This window comes from Capsicum annuum, chromosome 2 (assembly GCF_002878395.1).
Source record: "Capsicum annuum cultivar UCD-10X-F1 chromosome 2, UCD10Xv1.1, whole genome shotgun sequence".
In the NCBI taxonomy this organism is placed as follows: Eukaryota; Viridiplantae; Streptophyta; class Magnoliopsida; order Solanales; family Solanaceae; genus Capsicum; species Capsicum annuum.
The window spans coordinates 113,480,850-113,488,288 of NC_061112.1; the positions used below are offsets into that span (position 1 = coordinate 113,480,850).

Consider the following 7,439-nt stretch of genomic DNA (forward strand, 5'->3'; position numbering starts at 1 on the left):
CAATAATACCAACCTCAATGCCTGGCATAATGATGGATACATGAAGATCTTTTCCATCATTGATGGCCTCTATCATGGTAATACAATGATAACTCTTATATTATGTACCCATACCCATATCCCTACTGTTGTGAACTGGATTCAAGGGCATGAAAGTCTGTCATATGTGAAGCAACGATTACTGGTGAAATAATGGAGAAAGTATTAAAAAATTCTCTATCTGGCCTTGTAGAGCTGAACACGATCAAGAATCTTACAGGCTCTGCTAGTGATGCCAGAGCTCTTGGTGAGTTTAATGTCTATGTTGTCAATATCCTCTCTGGCATTTTCAACTTTCTTGGATTCTAATAGTGTGATTACCACCACTATAACATGATTTTTTTTTGCTTAAGTTGTTTTGATCACTCCTATTTCTTTTCTACTAGGATACAATAGTTTACCGCATAATACTCCATGTTCTTGAAATTGTCACTATCTATCTCTATTTTTTCATATCTCCTACCAATCTCCAACAATTTTTTTAGAAAAACAATGGCTTCTCAATCCTTGCCCACATCTGGTACCATCGCCTCTACATCCTCTATTATTGTACTAGTCATCTATACCTCTCCAATAACTTCTCTATCTCTTTCAGCATCTCTACTTACAGATTGCATCTAATCCAATCTTTCATGAAAGGACAATTTCCTAGCCAAAATAGAATCGGCCACTATGGTTGCTAGGAGCCTTGAGTTTGATGCAAGGGATTCTTTGCATGCACCCTTAACACCGAGCAGATTAAGACACATCGATTGAGAAGCAAGTTGAGTCCCACACACCAATAATACCAACCTCAATACATGGCATAGTGATGGATATATGAAGATCTTTTACATCATTGATGGCCTCTGTCATGGTAATACAATGGTAACTCTCTATATTATGTACCTATATTCCTGCTGTTGTGAACTGGATTCAAGGGCATGAAAGTCTGTCATATTTGAAGCAACGATTACTGGTGAAATAGTGGAGAAAGTATTGAAAAATTCTCTCTCTAGCCTTGTAGAGCTGAACACGATCAAGAATCTTATCGGCTCTACTATTGATGCTGGAGCTCTTGGTGGGTTTAATGTCTATGCTGTCAATATCCTCTCTAGAATTTTCTTATATAATTTTGTGTCGGGTCATGCCTAGTGGCTACGAAAATGGCAGAGATGATATTGACAGCATGGGCATTAAATCCACCATAAGCTCTGGCAATAGCAGAGCCAGTAAGATTCTTGATCGTGTTCAGCTCTATAAGGATAGATACAAAAGTTTTCAATACTTCATCCACTACGCTACCAGTAATCGTTGTTTCACATACAACAAACTTTTCACGCCCTTGAATCCATTTCATAGTAGCAAGGATATGAGCACAAAATATAGATAGTTATCATTGTATTACCATGATGGAGACCATCAATGATGAAAAATATCTTCATGTGTCCGTCACTATGTCATGCTTTGAGGTTGGTAGTATTGGTGGTGGGACTCAACTTGCTTCTCAATTGGCATGCCTCAACCTGCTCGGTGTTAAGGATGCATCAGAAAATCCCCTACATTGAACTCAAGGCTCCTGACAGCCATAGTGGTCGATTCTGTTTTGGCCGGGGAGCTGTCCTTTCATAAAACATTGGATTAGATGCAATCTGTATTGCAGATTTACCGTCACCAATAATCTTCACTAGTTGTTTCACCTTGACTCCTATTTCTTGAAACAAACCTAGCAACCCATAACTCAGTGTTCCATGATCGCTTAAAGCATGTTGATGTTGATTTCAGAGTCAATTCCTTATATTATCACTCAACTTAGGAAAGTATCTCACTAAAGTCATTTATCTTTTTTCTTTTCCAATAATGTCATTCAACTTTGTATATTTTTCTTACAAATTAATAATTGCTAAAATAGTCCTTATTCTTTAAAAGAAAATAACCAAAATAGTCTCTTAAGTTAATTTTTGAATTGAAACGATCCATGTTCTTTAACAATATGAAATATTAATAACTTTTTAACTATAAAAAATAGTGTGTATAATTTTAATTTAACTTCTAGTTGTAATATTAAAATATATAGTTCACCAAAAAATTTGATTGATACTTAGTAGTTCAGAGCTAAAATGATATTTTATATTTATTTATTTTATGATTAATTTTTATAATAGTTCAAGTTTAGTTGTTAGTTTCTTCTAAAAATAATTGTTAGAAAATTCATAATTCATATAGAAGACGTGAATTTCTTCAACCTCCCGGCTCTCTAGCTAGTAGAAAAACAATCACATATAAATATTTTAAAGAATTTCTATAATAAATTAAAATATTGACGAAGGACATCATGATAATATCATAAATCAATCAACATCAAATAAAATTAAAAAAATTCATATAACCATTGTGCAATTAAAAATGTTAAAATTTTTAAATATTATTTTTGTCAATCTTGTAATATTATTTGGTAAAAAAACTATATAATCTCTTCAAATTGACTTTAAAAGCTAATTACATCTCTCAATTTTATTTTATTTTTTGCTTTTTAATGTTGTGATATGTCTTTTTAAATTTCATTACTCCCTCCGTCCCATTTTAGTTGGTCGTCCTACTAAAAATAAATGACTCATGTTTGTTGATCACTTAACAGATCAAAATAGAACCAATTAATTTTTTTCATGATACCCCTACAATACATATACATAGTATACATTAAAATGTGAACAATTTCAATTTCAATATTTATTGCCCATATCATTAATATTTCTAAAGGATAAAATAATCAAATTTTCATTCAATTTTTGATTTCTTAAAATCATCGTATAAAATGAAATGTGTCCAACTAAAAAGGGATAGAGGGAGTATGTAATGAAGTGAAAATGTGAAATATAGTTGGAAGCCTATTAATATTTAAGTAAAAGAATTAAGACTATTTAAATTCACGATTTAGCTTAAGGGATTATTTTGCTCATTTCCCCCACAAAGAATAAGGACTATTTTAGCAATTCTTAGATTGAGAGAAAAATGAACAAAGTTGAATGATATTATTGGAACAAAAAAAAGATAAGTGACTTTAGTAGGACATTCTTCCTAAGTTAAGTGACAATATGAGGAACTGACTCGTTGATTTCACTATGTACATGACAAAGTTGTTCAGGGTGACATGGTTGTTCAATATGTGCCCACTCGCTCACGACTTGTTGATATTTTTACGAAAGAAATACTTTCATCTCAGTCCTATCTTCTGTGTGACAATCTGAATGTCATCTCCGTCAATCCAAATTGAGGGGATGTATTAGGACCTTTGTTATACTTATCTCATGGATAACAAATTAAATACTTATTTGTTAGGATGTAATTATCTGTACATATATTTTGCTCATAATAAATAAAGGTTATTCTGACTCTCAATTCATTCAGCCATTCACCAAAACATTCTTGTTATCATCTTGTTATTCATGATTTGTGGCTATTTTGGGTGTTAAATACACCTTTGTTTCTTGTATTCTTGTTGTATTTATCGAATTCGAGGGAGGTCTCCATTTGGTCCATGATTTGTTGTGATTTGTGGACTGTTTTGGAAGGTGTATTGGATTATTTTTGTGGCTGTTTCGTGTTCCTCTTATTTGTCTTGTATCATTTGGTATCAGATCATGGCTTGATCTTGTTCCTACAAGATCAATCTTGGGCTTGGTAGTTGAAAAATACAAAAAAAAAAGTTATGTCCTTGGCCGAGAAGTTGGATTCTTGTTGTTGTTGTCTTCACTGAAAAGTTGAGTCTAGATCTAGGTGTTATTTTGTTTGATTTGTTGTTTCTAGTGTTAGATTTCTTCTTCTCTAACACTCTTGAGTGTAGATCTAAAGTTGAGTTTGAATTGTTGAGATGGTTGTTGTAAACAAGTTAATGGCCGTGTATTGATGTTGTTGTTCTTGGTCATGTGGTGACCTTTCTTGTGGACTTGGGGTGGACATTTTTGGTGTTGTTATTGTTCTTGAAAAGTTGTTGTGTTGTTGATGTTCATCCCAATCTTCACCCCTTGTTAAAACCAAAACACCACACTAAAGGACTTGCCCGTTTGTTGAAAGTTTGTAGTTGACCTTTTTGTTGCGGAATTGTTGTTGTTCTTGGGAGATTGTTGTTGATTTTCTTGGTGATTGTTGAAGTGTTCTTGATGTTATTCCAAACCTTCATACCTTGTTAAAATAAAGTGAAAGTTAGATCCAAAAAGGTGAAGAAAAAAGTGTGAGAACTTTGTTAGTTTTGAAAGACTTACCATCACTCATCAACAAGTCAATCACATCTCAATCACTTTTTCAAAAAAACAAGGTCCATGTTTTAAGAAAAAGTACTACAAAAGTCAAGTCTTGAAATTTGAAACTAGAAAAAAAAAGGCTCAAGACTTATTCTTCCCTTCTTAAAACAAATTTCACCCATCCAAATAAAAATTGGTCAAGACTTGGGCTTTGAAAAATAAAAATTGTATAAACTGCAACCAATACATGGCTGCCACATCATCAAGTTACTGTTCACGCATCGAATTTTGGCTCAAATTTTAGATTATTAGTTTCTCTTTATTGTTTCCTTAGTTTTCTGTCTTGATTCTAGAATTAATTAACAACTAGTAATCACCTACTTAGTTGTAGATTAATTATTGAATCCGTTCCTTTCGTGTCTTTGTTATTTGTGTGCTTTTTCTCATTTTTAACTCGTAGTAACTTCTTTGTTTCAAGTTCGTAAGTAAATTTTATTTTTGTGTCTTGAGTCGATCAAACAAAAATCTATTCCGACCACCAAGTAGAATTGACATCCTATTGACTACAGGAGTATAAGCAACTTTCAATATTCGTCGGTCCTATTGTGAGAATCACAAAGATGAGTGTATACAAGTGTTAGTGAGAAGCTTTACTACTAATCTTATTTGTTCATTCTGTAGGTACAAAGGTGATATAAGGGGAACATATCTTTGATAGCCAGGGATTATTGTGACTAAAACATGGGATACTATGATTGTAGTGAGGGGTTTTATGGCTACGAAGTTGAGAGAGATTGTGGGGGCTATGAAGATAGCCATGATAAAAACTTGGGCAGATTTGAGGGTCTCAGATTTAGGGGATAAAATGAGGGGAATGATGTGCCTAGTGCTTATGGTGAATTTGGAGATGATGTAGGACCTCGTGATGGTTCTTATGATAAAGTTAGGGCATATGAGGAGTCTTATACTTCCCACTCTGAACCTACATTTGGTGTTAGGTATAACCCTTTTATTCGCAAAGCTTATGAGAGCTATGATGAGAGTACGCGTGTGGAGTGTGAAAGATCATATTATTCACCTTGTAGTACTTCTTATCAAGGTCAACATGGTGTGATTGGTTATACTAGATATAGTAGAGGTTGTCCTATGAGAAGAAGAGGGCAAGCATCTCCAAAACCGACGGGTACTCGTGTGCCTTACAATGTTGATCCAAGGAGGAGTGTACACTCCGAAAAGATGACTATTTGTGGGATACCGGGCTGCCTTATGGTGTTGAATGATAGGTACTATGGAAACTACATTCTTCCATCCATGGTTGACTACTTGGGGTTATTTCGAGAGCCTTTACTTATTCCATACTACTTGGGCGAGTTCAAGGTTACCGAGAGGGTAAAAGTTGTATTCTCCCAATTTAATTACCATGAGGAGGTGTGGTGCGATGTTTTTTCCTTAACCTATGGTCATATGAGCTTGGGTGCCGATTGGTTTGCACAACATCAAGTTCCTAACGTGCAAAATTGGCCTAATGTTGTAAGAGACCAATGGATAAATTGCCTCATAACGTACTTGCTACCCAAATCGTAAAGAGAAATGATTACCTACTCCAATAAGATTTATGATAAAAGATAAAAGATTGAGAGGAGTAAGGGAGTGCAAGGTGGTAATCCGAGAGTAGAAAAAGGAGAGGATATGTGGAGCAAAGTGAGGGGATTACCACCAAACCGTGCTAACATTGGTTGTCCTTCTATTTCTAAAGACATTTGTGTAGGTACCAACATGGAAAGAGAAGGCGAACAATGCCAAAAGGAATACCCAAGCTTGTGGAGGACCTTCACCTCATGGCAAGGAAGAGTCTAATCAAGATCTTAAAGGTAAAATAGCTAACTCTTACACTTTAGTGCATGTGAATGACAATTGTGGCTAGTAAGCCATTGACTGTGAGTAGTAGATTACTTATTTATGAGTCTAATGATTTCTTGCCTCTTGTTGATGATGTATATATCATGATTTTGGATACACTAGTTGATCCTATTGATGATGAAATTGACTCTTCTTGTAAGATCAATTTATGTCCACCTAGTGTTGAAGCCTATATGTTGAATGGAAGTACATTGTCTTATGTAATTGGTGTTGATCAACTTGTTTGTGAAAATTGTCCCCCACTTGAGTATGTGTGTGATGTACTTAGTAGAACTCAAGTGAGTGAAGTATTTGAAAGTATTGGTCAACAAAGTGGGAGTGAACCCAAGATCTCTTCTTGGGATAATCTTGTGTTTGGAACATCCTTAAAACTTGATATTGATCATTTAGAGTGTGAGGAACTTGATTATTCCAAATCTATCCATGAGGTAAATCACACTCTCTTTAGGTGTAATGTTTTGTTTGAAGATGATTTAAACACTTCTAATAAATCAAGTGGTGAAAACGATGGTATAGCTTGCCTTGGAAGTTATAGGCTATATGCTAACCCACTTTGGTGTGACAACATTCCTCCTAAAGATGGAAATTTTTTCTTGGAATATGAGAGTACTCTTAGGGGTAAGGAATGTGTAGTTGCAGAAGCTACTTCTTCTTTTACTTTGTGTGACTTTATTGTTGAGAGTACTCATGGTTATTATTGGAAAACTAGTAGGGAGTACACACATGAGGGCACCTTGATAGAAATCGATTTGAGTGATACCTTTCTTTACTATCTATTTGCTTTGGATGATATGTATACTATTATAGAGATTATGTCATTTAGTTTGGGAGTAGACCACGGTAAAGGGGAGTGTTGTCTAGACCCATGTCTATGACCACTTTTCCCATTTGACCCCGGTGCCAAATGTAGAAATGGTGATGTAGTGCACCCAACTTGTTGCTTGGTCTACATGACAAGAAAAGTATCATTCTTGGTGTATCCCATAACCAAATCCTTCATACATCTTTCATTGAGTTTTTAATACTCACTTCAAAGAATTCTTGGTTATACTTCAAGTATGTACCCCCTTGGAGTGATGATGTTTATTATTGTGCTAACCCTAACCCTCATGCCATGAGGATGTTGTGCTTGTTTGTCCTTTCTCTTGTTTTGCAAGGTACGGATTTGAGGTCGAATCCTTTTTAAGAAGGGGAAGATGATACAAGTAAAATGACTGCCTTAGCTTTCGATGGCATTATTCAAAGTCACTACGTGAAGAA

General features: G+C 34.8%; 1 pseudogene; it reads right to left on the bottom strand.

Moving 5' to 3' along the window:
• Window positions 1-656: 656 nt before the first annotated feature.
• Window positions 657-1,378, bottom strand: LOC107857989 (annotated as a pseudogene).
• Window positions 1,379-7,439: the final 6,061 nt, after the last annotated feature.